At 27.5% G+C, this 12254-nt stretch overlaps 1 long non-coding RNA gene across 2 annotated transcripts; it reads right to left on the bottom strand.

Moving 5' to 3' along the window:
- Positions 1-9390: 9390 nt before the first annotated feature.
- On the bottom strand, positions 9391-11778 carry LOC108660571 (uncharacterized). 2 transcript variants are annotated; one of them, XR_001926333.2, is made up of 3 exons: positions 11576-11778; positions 11282-11474; positions 9391-9565 (listed from the first exon to the last, which is right to left on the bottom strand). It is a non-coding gene; the product is annotated as an uncharacterized LOC108660571 (long non-coding RNA). The 2 variants fall into 2 exon arrangements; XR_001926332.2 differs by having other exon boundaries at positions 11282-11471; positions 11576-11762.
- Positions 11779-12254: the final 476 nt, after the last annotated feature.

The raw sequence follows: 12254 nt of genomic DNA, 5'->3' as shown, positions 1-12254 counted from the left end.
TTAATAAAAGTTTGCTTATGAAAAAATATAATAATAATAAAAATATAAAAATATAAAAAAGATAAAAAATAGTATAATAAAATAATAAAAAAAATAAAATTGTTATTCACTAAAATAACATGGAATCATAAACAATTTATCTAATTATAAAAGGAAAATAAAAGTAACTTAGAATAAAAAATGTAAAGTATGAAAACATAATAATTAGAAATAAAATAAAAAATATGATAAATAAAATAAAATAATAATTAAATATAAAAAAATGACAAAAAAATAGATAATTGCATTAGCATAGCATATATATATGTTGCATATAAATATTTATGTTTCCGAGTTTAAGCCCCGATGATGGGATTTTTCGAGGATCTTGAGAAGGTAAGTATTTCTCGAAGGTTCTCTAGGTGAAAAGATGTCCTCGGGTCCCACCAGTATGATGGGAAGGCTCGAGAAGCATCTTTAATAAAAGGCTTTTGCCCGAATTAGGTTCATTATGCACAAAAATATTATTTTAAAAAGAAAACGTACGATGATCCTGATGACGGGAATTATTCGTCGAATTTGCGCAGGCGAGTTTCTCAGATAATTCCCTAGGTGAGAGAATACCCCACGTCCCACCAGTATGATGGGCGGATTCGGGAAAATATCCTCAATAAAAGGTTATTCGTCCAGCATTTTTATCTCACGCCATGCATTTTATCTTACTTCACATTTGCATTCCATTTTAGGATAAATAAGGGATAAAATAAGAGAATCATAACTAAGAAAATATAATAAAAGTCTAATAGGATAATCTAAAAATGATACCATTCATGGAACGGGCGTTCTGGGGGTGCTAATCCTTCCCCGGGCGTAACCGTACTCTCGAACTTAGATCTAGAAAAACGTAGACCAATTTAAGGTTCTTTTCGGTGGGCTTAAAATTAATTTAAGGCTTCATTGATTATAATCAAGTCAACAGGTGGCCAATCGCACCTAGTAAAAAAGATTGGTGGTGACTCCTAATTTTTAATTTTTTAGAGTTTTTCACATCAAGTTTGGCGGTCGGGTTCCCGGATCCGTACGTTACGACAATAATATTGGCCCAACACTTAATTGAACCTTTTTAATTAAGTCATTGTAAAATAAAATAAAATTCAATTTACTTTATTTGTTTGCAATTAAGGCTTTAATATTTTAACTAATTATAATATTGACCTTATACTTAATTAAATTATTTTAATTAAGTCCTTAGAAGTTAAAAACTTAATGTATGATATAAGTCCAACTTAAATCATCACACTCATAATTTAATTCATAATGCAACTTATTGTGTGTGACTCATTAAGTTCTTAACATGTTGGCAATAGAATTGAATTATAATTTTTATTAAATTAATTAATTCAATTCTATAGACCAAGATTGACATCTAGTAATGCATCATGGCCACTCAATTATTAAGAGAGTCAAAGATTTCTTTGATAACTTTTTAGTGTACAGTTTATCAGTGTAATTCATTCTCTCATCATATATCCCAAAGATTATAATAACATGGTGCAATGTCTACTCTTATTGACCTCCATATTTATTCTTGCAGTTAGATCATTAACTTTATAGAGACTTATGAAACTTTTTTTCACAATCTCCAAATCACCTTAGCCAAGGACTTCAACAAGTTAATATCAACCAATAGCTGTTAGGATATGTCCTTTAAATCAATTGGGGTCATGATTTTATTTTCTTGACTACTCATTTGTCGTCACATGCTTCATGTTTTACCTAAAAACATCTTGTTTAGCATCCTTGGTTAGGTACCGTAGAGATAAAATCAAAGAATAGCACCCCACACTTAAGATAACTTGTTGTCTCAAGTTTAGGGAGTATTTATACAACTGATACATGAGAAGTATTGCATAGACATTTGAGTAAAATACCAAATGCATTTCTCATGGTGGGTCATGTTCAATGAACTTGCTTTCTTAGGCAAGCACCTACATTCTAGTTCTAAGTATCTCTATCCTTTAGCTTATGAGATCAGTTGCTTATTTCGCAAGTAAGAAACATAGAATGTACCAATCTTTAAGAAACATTGATGTCCAGTCTCAGTGATACATCGACCAAAAACATTTAGAGATTATGCTTTAATGCATAGGGATCTCATAACTACAACCCATTACAGTTCCCTAGCAAAGACATATTAATCTCATGGATTTCATCCAATTAGACTTATAACCATTATAATTAACGTGTTATTGATAAAGGAAAACTTCTAATCATTCAACATGAATAATATTGTTGCATGATTGGAATCAAGCCTTAACCAATCCCAATTAGTTGCATGGCTCATCCCAACAACTAATAGGTTGAAAAGATAAAAATTAATGTGCTTTATAACAACTATGGCTTGATATAGTAAAAAAAAAAAAAACAATTAAGTCTTTTTTTTTATTTAATGTGCTTTAAGATGCATGATTAGAATTTTATTTCTCCTAGAACTTCCTCAGCATACAAAAACATATATTGTACATTATAATAAAACACGAATTTAATGTGTATCATACAATGTTATAATAACCGTGTCAAGCATTGAATAATTAAAGGTTCCTTCAATCGATAAGTTCAAGTCGAATTTTAAATTAAAGTTTTCCATTGTTGATAAAAAGGAAAAAAATGGTAAAAAAAAGCCAGAAGCATACTTGGAATGTGACTCCAATAATGAACTCATTAACCATACCCTAAATCCTCATTGAATTGATCGAATCCAATAGTTTTTTGTTTTCCCTTCAAGTATATATATTTGCGAAAAGGACTTATAGAGATAAAATGGTAAGCATTACAATCCAATTATTATGTTAGAAAATCAATACCGTCAATAAAAGTTAACACCGTGGTTTATTTTGTCTGTGGATTTGGAATGGGATTAGGTTTTCTTTGGGTTATTGGTGTATTGCATTTTTCCTTAATTTTTTTTGTTTTGTATTTTTGTTGGCCTTTACTTACAATTTTGATAATTTGATTAAGGATGAAGATTGCTTCGAGACATATTTATTTTATTCATTTTTAAATTTATTTTCTTATGATTAAAAAATATATTTTATATTTTATTTATTCTTTATTTTTTATGATTTTAAAATGTTTATATTTATTTTATTTTATTTTATGTAAATATATATTTTAAATAAATGTAAGAAAATGTATTTTAAGGAGGGAACGATTTATTTAAAATCACTGTACCTTCTATTTTAAAATTATGCTTATATAAAATTACTATAATCTTAAAATTTGACAAATAAAATTTTAGATCATTATAGTTTTAAAGGTGTGAACTAAAAATCCCCTTGAATTTCTAGTATTTTGTTAAGATGGACTAAAAATGACTACATGACCACTTTTTTCCATTTTTCTTTTTTACATCTAAAAGCTTCTATATATTTTATTTTAATTTTTGTAGAAGAATGCTCGTAATTATAATTTTATATTTGAAAAGATTTGAGGCTTAAATGGAATATAATATTTTAGGATTAGTATTCAACCTAAATTCGATTGATAATAAATGGAGAGATTTATTATATTTATGTATCCGAGACTAAGGATACACTAAATTTATCAGACATGACATTTACTTGATCATCACTTAAATTAAATGTGTGCATTTGGTCGATTATTTAACAATGGGATATATATAAAACTACTATATATGCGTGAGTGGGATAAAGTCTCTTGAACATATTGCATCTTATCTTTTCCCTTTTTTGTGTTTAACTTAAAATAGTATATAGTAAAGGTGCGACAAAATTTGGGTGGTTAAATAATGAAAATCTCGTTGTTATCTAGTTTAGGACGTATCGTTTAATAAGATAAATTTCATATTCTTATCTTAGTCCATCAAGCCAGGCAACTGTACAAACTAATATCGCTTTAGGCTTTAGCTACCATTAATCCACAATAAAAATTAATGGTGGAGTTAGAACTTTACGTTTGTGGTAAAGATAATATTTATAAAACAGTTATATTAAAATTTCAATGTTTGTAGAGATAAAATTATAAAAAATTTTAAAAATAAAAGTATATTATTAAAATTTAAAACCTTTTTGGGAGGGTGGAGCCCATGGGGCAAACCTATCTTATAACAAGTGGTGTCCCATGACACCACTTATCTCAAAAATTTCTACTTGTTATATTAGTTATACTAAAGTTTTATATAGTTAATGATACTAATGGACCTACTAATTTTTTTTTGTAATTTTGTATGGAGTGGAGTCAAAAATTCCAAATCAAAATAGATTTATCAAAAAATAATTTATATACTAATATTTAAATTTTACATGAAAGGATAAAAAACTTTCTTTCTATGATTTAAGATTTTATTATAAAAGTCTGAACCTATTTCAACTCTACTCTTGAAACCCACGCTTCCTTTTCTTGAGACCCAAACTTCCTCTTCTCGATTTTTTGTTGCATTTTTCACTCTCTCAAAACAACTCATCTAGACTTCAATTATTAGTAATTTTCAAACTAAATTAAGTTTTTAAATACTTCAAGTTTAAATATTTATATATTTTTTAATTTAATGTTAAAATTTTAAGTTTATGGATTTTAACATATTTATATTTTTAATTATTATTATTATTTTAGATTCAACACCACGTAGAAATTTTTTTTGAATTTGCCCCTAGTTGTTACTATATAAAACTGTATCATATAAAAATCTTGTATTACATAAAACTATATAAGTTATATAAAAATCTAAATTGTGTATTAAGAAATCTAAACTATGTATATTACTATACATATATATATATATATATAATATAATAACTCTAACTACATAGTTTGTATAATTAGCTTAATAGATAAAAACTAGGTTATTTTTAATCTATATTTATATTGTTAGAATGATACTATAATTAAGTTTAATTGAGTGTTAAATATAATTTGTTTAATTAAGGGTAACCATATCATCCAAATTTGTCACGTGGATTTCAGTACAAACTAGTTAATTGAGCCGTTAGTCACATCGATTATATCCATCCAAATAGGGCTAATACTTACATGAAAAAAAAAACTTAGAATAAGAAAAAAAACTAGAATGAGGTTTCAATGCTCTACATAAGGGAATGAGGGTATAAATTTTGTGATAATTGAACGGTGTATTTTGACATTATGCATTAACGAAAATTTTCCTTGTCCTAATGATAAAAAAAAGCTTTAAAATTTTGAAATTTTATAGTTATATTTCATTGTATATCGTGGTAGAGGGTAAGGGTGTGCAAACAGTTATTTCGGTCAGTTCAGTTTTAGATATTTAATAACCAAACTAACCGAACTTATATTTAAAAATAACTGAAACCGAATCGAACTATACAAAAACCGAACTAATTGAAATCGAACTAATTCGGTTAATTCGGTTCGATTTTCAAAAATCAAACTTGACAAATTTTTTATTTTTTTTATTTATTTATATTTATTTATGCTGTATTTTTTTAATAAATCAATACTATAAAAATATTAAAAATGATAATAAAAAATTATAATAATTAAGATGAATACTCATATAATTAAAAAGGAACTAAAGAGGAGAAGAGATTAGGTTTAGGATTTATTTTTCATGCAAAATCCCCATCATACCCTTACTTAAGTTCGATTAGTTCGATTAGAAATTTTCCTAACCAAAACCGAACCAAATTAATTTTAATAACCAAACTATCCTAACCGAACTATCCAAAGAACTGAACTAACCAAACGAAAAAAACCAAACTCATTTCAGTTCGGTTTGATTTACATTTGCTCACCTCTAGTGGAGGGAATGAAGGCTAATAAAAGCTCCGCTTCTTGAAAGTTTTAAAATTTCATAATTTTGTAGTATTTTATAGTTTTGTTCTTATAATAATTTTTTGTTTGATGAGATGCCACCACAACAATTAATCAACAACTAATTTTAATAGAATTATTCTCCAAGTCTTATTACCCCAAGACTCCACAATTGACCCACCTGTTTCCCCTAACATGAAATCTTGACTCCACCGATTATATATGAATTTGGAGCCCTTACTAGATCCATTCCCTCCACCACAGATAAAAATCGTCACAGCTTGGGAGAAACAAGGGCAGTTGCTATATATTGAGTTGGCAATTTCGGCCACTTACTAAAAATGTCTTTGTTCAAGTGATCTCTTACACGCATTATCTAGTTTTTACGAGTTTGGGATAGGATTTGAGTAAAGGTTTTAAAATCGGGTTGTATTCTTCTTCTTTATATATATCAAAAAAGTTTTCAATTGAGGGATATGCTTCTAATATTGATGTATGTCCTATAGTGGATCGGTTAGATTAAGATATTTATATTTTGTATTCCATTTAATTAATAAAGGCTTTTTTTATTTATGAGTTTTTATAAAATCATTGTTATTTATTTATAAAGATAAAATTTATAGAATGAATAAATATTTTGTAAAAAAAATTATAAATTGTTGTAATTATGAAATCGTTACTGCATCAAAACATTATTCTTAAATATTCCTAGAAAAGGCCTTGATGTTTTCAAAACAATAAATGGAGAGGAAGAAAAGCGGAAAGGAGGAGGATGCTGCCGACATGAAGGAGCTTCTAGAGGAGAGAGAAGCGACTTGCATTTGGGGTTTGAGAGGTTAAAGGAAATTAAGAAAAATAAAACAGGAAGAATGGGCTGCCTGGTAATGGCCCAAGGCCTTTAAATAATAAAATGACATAAAAATATTCTTATTCAATAAAAGCAAAATAAAGTGTTGTAGCATACAAATATACGTTTCATTATTTTATTTTTATATTATAATCGAATATGTTTATACATTTATTTAAATAGATTATATATTAATTAAAAGTATTTCATATCATACAATTATTTTTATAATTATAAAAAAACAAATGAATGCAAAAAATGTGTCACATAAAATAATATACTTAATAATATAAAATAAATACATTTTAACCTATTTATTTATTTTATACGCAATGTACTTATTTTAGATACCATGCATGAAAATCATATTCATGCTTAACTTCATTCTTTTTAAGTAATAATTTTTGAATGATGGGGATTCAAAACTATTGATGAGATACATATAGTTATTATTAAACAAAAATTTTAAGTGTTAATTTCATCTTTTACTTTACATTTTATTCTATTAACTATATATAAAAAATAAACTTTTCAGAGATTTAATTTGTTATATATAGCAACAATAATATGATTAATATGAATGACAAGTAAAAATATTTTATTAACATTATTGACTAATATATATAAAAAAAAGTATATTTAAATACTTGTGTTTTTGGTGGAGTTTGCACCCTTTCTGTGAGACTCCTTTTATAATAAATGCTTTGCTATTAAAAAGAACATTAATGACTAATATACAAATGTTGTAAATGATTTTACGACATATCCTATATTGAAAATATCAAGAAAAACGTATAAATTTTTTAAAAAAAATTAAAATTTAGTCAAATATATATAAAAAAATTTACCCCCAACAAAGTGTAGGCAACATTTTTAGTTCTTCATAGAAATCGAGGTTTAGAATTACTTCAAATTTATTTTATTTTGTATAAGAAAGACAACTATGGTTTAAATTTACAATATATATGTCTATCCCAACCTCACTCCACCCTTAATAGTAAACATATTTTTAAACTTTATATCTAAGAATTAAAAAAAAAACAAAATTAATTTAAAAGATATAGAAATTTTGAACATAGATTCAATCAAACTAGTTACCGACCCGTGCTAAGCTGCGAGAGTTATTAGTTGATGTATAATTTGAAGATCATTTTGTATGTAAATTATTCGAAATAGTAAAATCATTCGATTATGAAGTAGCCATGGAATAAGTTAGGTAGAAGTTTACTATAATAATATCCTACATTACAAAATGTATAAAAGTTGTTCTATTTTCAATGATGAACAATTGAACACTTTGTTGTCAAAAAAAGACAAACTTTGATATGTACATATTGTTTCAAAATATGCAACGTCAATTTTTGGACAACATCAGACAACTAAGATGATGTTTATGAAGCAACAAAGAGTCATGTTACACCAGTGATTATAGATCTTCAGCCATGTTTGTCTTGTCCATGTTTAGTGCAGCAACAAATATTAAATAAGAGATGGTCCGTTTAAGATAAAAAAAATGAAAAGAATATGCAGAAAGATTATTTTACTATTGATCTTTCATGAATAATCAGCAATGAAAGAATAACATAAACAAATTATAATGCAATAGATAAGACATAAGGTGTGTGTGTGCCTTTTTCTCATGTCTTTGCTGCAATAAAAAAGAAAGGTGAAAGTTTCCCACATAAAAAAAATTGACTATAATCATTTACATAATGGCAGGTGAGTTTCTAAATAAAAAAAAAAAAGTTGAGCAAAGCTGGAAGAAGAGGGTAAGTCAATATATCAAACAGTTAATCAAGAATCTGAACATTAAATTAAATATTGTGCTAAACATGCAGCCAATGAAATCTTTATCTCTTATTTGCATACACATTAGCTTTTTCTTTGTTTTTCCTTGTTCAAAATTTGAATAGAAAATGCTGGTAGTTATTACCACCAATTGGTCTAGATTTTGGAATAGGAGAGAAGGGGGAGTGGGTGGCTTTCTTTTGCTATAGAAAATTATTTTTTTTACCTTTTCAAATCTTGTAAAAAAAAAAAGATGAACAAAGAAAGGGAAATGAATTTGGATAACATATTTGAACTTTTTGCAACACTTTTGTACATGTCTGTCACTATCAAGTAATTATTTTCTCCAATTAAAAAGATGGAAAGAACCAAAAAAAATTAGTTAGTTCAAAGGAAAGAGTGAATAAATAATCTGATATAGAAACCAACAACAAACTTTCAGAAATACAAACAGCAACATTGTGATTGAGAAAATATCTTAAATGTATATTATCAAACTCAAAAAAGTATCCAACACAAATCACCAGAGTAAATTAAATGAAAATGGTATGTTGTAGTTTTAGTAAAAAAACAATTGTAATTGCCAAGTATCAATATCTAATAGCAAGGAAAATATAACCATAACAGCAACATTGTCACTAAGAAGATATCCTAAATGTATATTATTAAATTCAAAAGTCTAAAATAAAGTATAAAAATGTAAAGCACTTGTCTATTACCTCATCTTGACTAACAGTGGATAAATAATCTGATATAGAAACTAACAACAAACTTTCAGAAATACAAACAGCAACACTGTGATTTAGAAAATATCTTAAATGTATATTATCAAACTCAGAAAAGTACCCAACACAAATCATCAAAGCAAATTAAATGAAAAAGGTATGTTATAGTTTTAATAAAAAAACAATTGTAATTGCCAAGCATCAATATCAAATAGCAAGGAAAATATAACCATAACAACAACATTGTCACTGAAAAGATATCCTAAATGTATATTATTAAATTCAGAAATCTAAAATAAAGAATGAAAATGTAAAATACTTGTCTGTTACCTCATCTTGACTTTTTTATTTGGAGATTCTTCAAGAAAGAGGTCTTCCTGTGTCTGGTTTTTTGGTGAGGAGGGAGGCCATTCTTGGACTGCCAGGTTGTTTTTTTTTATCCAACCGTAAAGTCAATTCACAGGTAGGAATGATGGAAAAACCAAAGTCAGAGAACGAAATACAAAAATATTCAATAAACCAGTATCTATCAATAGATGGAAGACAAATCATAAATGCAAGAAGAGATAAGTAAAACATAACATTTATAAAGACAAATAATGTGAACATAATACAAAACATAAAAGATAGGTTACATGTATAGAAACATATTTTCAAATAAGTAAAGTAAAATACTATGCACATCTAATGACATTAGATCAACACATATGAAAACGTAACAATTGTGTAGAGACATACAAATTAAAACACTCATAATACGGAATAATCTATAACAATCACTATTTGCATTACCTATAAACGCAGATATTTTCGAAAAGAGAAACAAAACATTATTTGCATCTAATGAGATTAAAGCAATGTGTAGTAAATCATATCAGTCGTATACAAACATGAAACTTAAAACATTTATAATACTGAATAACAGGTAATGATTACTGTTTCAATTGTATTTAAATTTAGAATCAGTTAAGCAACAATAAAAGAATGAACCAAATGTTCACTCAAATGTCAACTTCAGAGAAACCATTTTTGCTGAAAGCTACTCTGATACTTTACCTTAGTCAAGTAGTTAATATTTAATTACTGTTCTAAATTACAAACCAACAATGCTAACACATATACGTAAGGAAAAAGTGAACCCATCAAACTTGCATAGAAAGTAGTAACTGCCCCAGTTGTGACTATGTATTTACAATTATAGATATCAAACATGGAGATCAAAAGTTAGTTTTACAAAAAAGTTCTTAATGAGTGAACAAACACCACTAACTACCAAGAGAATATAATGCTTACGCAGTCCACTGCATTTCGTTGGCATAAAATGCTAAGGAGATAGGGGTGTCTGGATTCAATGAAAAGTATGGAACTAAGCCAACAATAACAATTGATACAAGCATGTACAAAATGCAACATACAGACAAAGTCATCCATATGCCCAAGGGCAAAACCCACAAAGGTCTCTTTGCTTGTCATGAAGGGAAAAAACAAAGATAAAGAAAAGAAAGATATTAGAATTAGATCGATTTTTTATAATAAGCTGCCCTGTCAGATTATAAGAATTGATTTTATGTAAAAGGAAATATTAGCTTTCATCAAATATGAAAATCCAATTAAAAATATATTTTCACTTGCACACAAACACAGATTGCGTGCCTGTCTTCCAGCTTGCTCTAAATACATAATTTCTGAGAATAGCAATCCTAAAAATGAAATCCTATTTACAAAATATATATCTATAAACAGAGAAGGAATATACATAAGAAAGGCATATTCAAAAAAAAAAAAAAATACAAAGACCAGCACCATGCTAAAAAAAAGTGAACGCTGGAAAATCAAGAATCAAGCAAAGAATGAAAACCAATAACCTAGCTACACTATTATGATACCCAGTAAAGCAAGCATGCAAAAATGTAAAAACCCAAATAATGAAATCGAGAATCAAGCAAAGAATAAACACCAACAATCCAGCAAGGAAAAAGAGAAATCAGAGCACAAAATGAATGGAAAAAGAACCAACAAACCGTAAATCGAATACCTAACCCTTAGGAAAAAAATATAGAAGCAACGAAACACACATGCACAATCTCAACAATCGCAATCGTAAAATTTTTTAAAATAAGAAGCAAAAACAAACCATTTTAAGGTCTTGTTCAGCATTAATGGAAACAAAGTCTTGTTCTTGAAGCTTTCCAGGTAGGAAGTTTTTCTTCTCGGAAAGTCTTAGTGAGTTTTAACAAATCCAGCGACAACCCAAATATGAAACCAAGTATGAGGGCTGGAATGAAGCTTTTTGGTTTGAAATTCACCCTTAATTGTTCTCTTTCCTGCTTTTACAGTTGTTGATATTGCAGAAAAAAAATCAGTTTAAAAAAAAGAACACGAAAAAAATACCAACCCAAAAGAAACTAAAATAAAGAGAAATAACTACCAAAGAAAAAAATCTCGTTGATCCAAGCTCTCCTTTCTCGTTTCAACTATTTTTTTGCAATTAAAAGCATGGGCGGAAGAAGCTAAGTGAGGAAGAAAGGGGAAACAGAACCGTGAAGTCAAAAATGTCCTCCCAATATGTTGAAATACCAAAGACAGATGTCAAGTATAGAAAGAATATGTAGGTAGGATTCATTATAGTTTAGATTAGATTAGATAATGGGATTCCGTAGTGAAAACCAGTTTGGTAACAAGGAAAAGCCAGAAAATTTTTATATAGACTTGGAAAAGTTGATTCCAACACCAAAAATTTGCCTGATTCAACCAATCGAATTGACTTAAACTCAAATTATTTAAAAACTAATATGAAATTATTCGAATCCAAATAAAATAAAATAAAATTTGATATAATTTTAAAAAATAAAAAATTAAATTTAAAATGATCTGAATTCGAATAATCAAAATACTAATCCCAAATGATCCAAAACAATCCAAGCCGAAGTGACTCGACCCAGCCTCATCCTGACTCGGCCATTTACCCTTATAATAAATCTCATCTCACACATTCATTATCTAAATTAAAATATCAAAATCTAATCATTGAGATTGATAGATAAATCTAATGGTCTATGTATTATTCTTTTGAAGTGTATAATAATTGGAAATAAAGTTTAGAGCAG

Source organism: Theobroma cacao, chromosome 2 (genome assembly GCF_053813885.1).
Source record: "Theobroma cacao isolate CCN51 chromosome 2, ASM5381388v1, whole genome shotgun sequence".
Taxonomy (NCBI): domain Eukaryota; kingdom Viridiplantae; phylum Streptophyta; class Magnoliopsida; order Malvales; family Malvaceae; genus Theobroma; species Theobroma cacao.
Note: the sequence above shows the minus strand (reverse complement) of the source record. Positions and strands in the feature narration are given on the sequence as shown.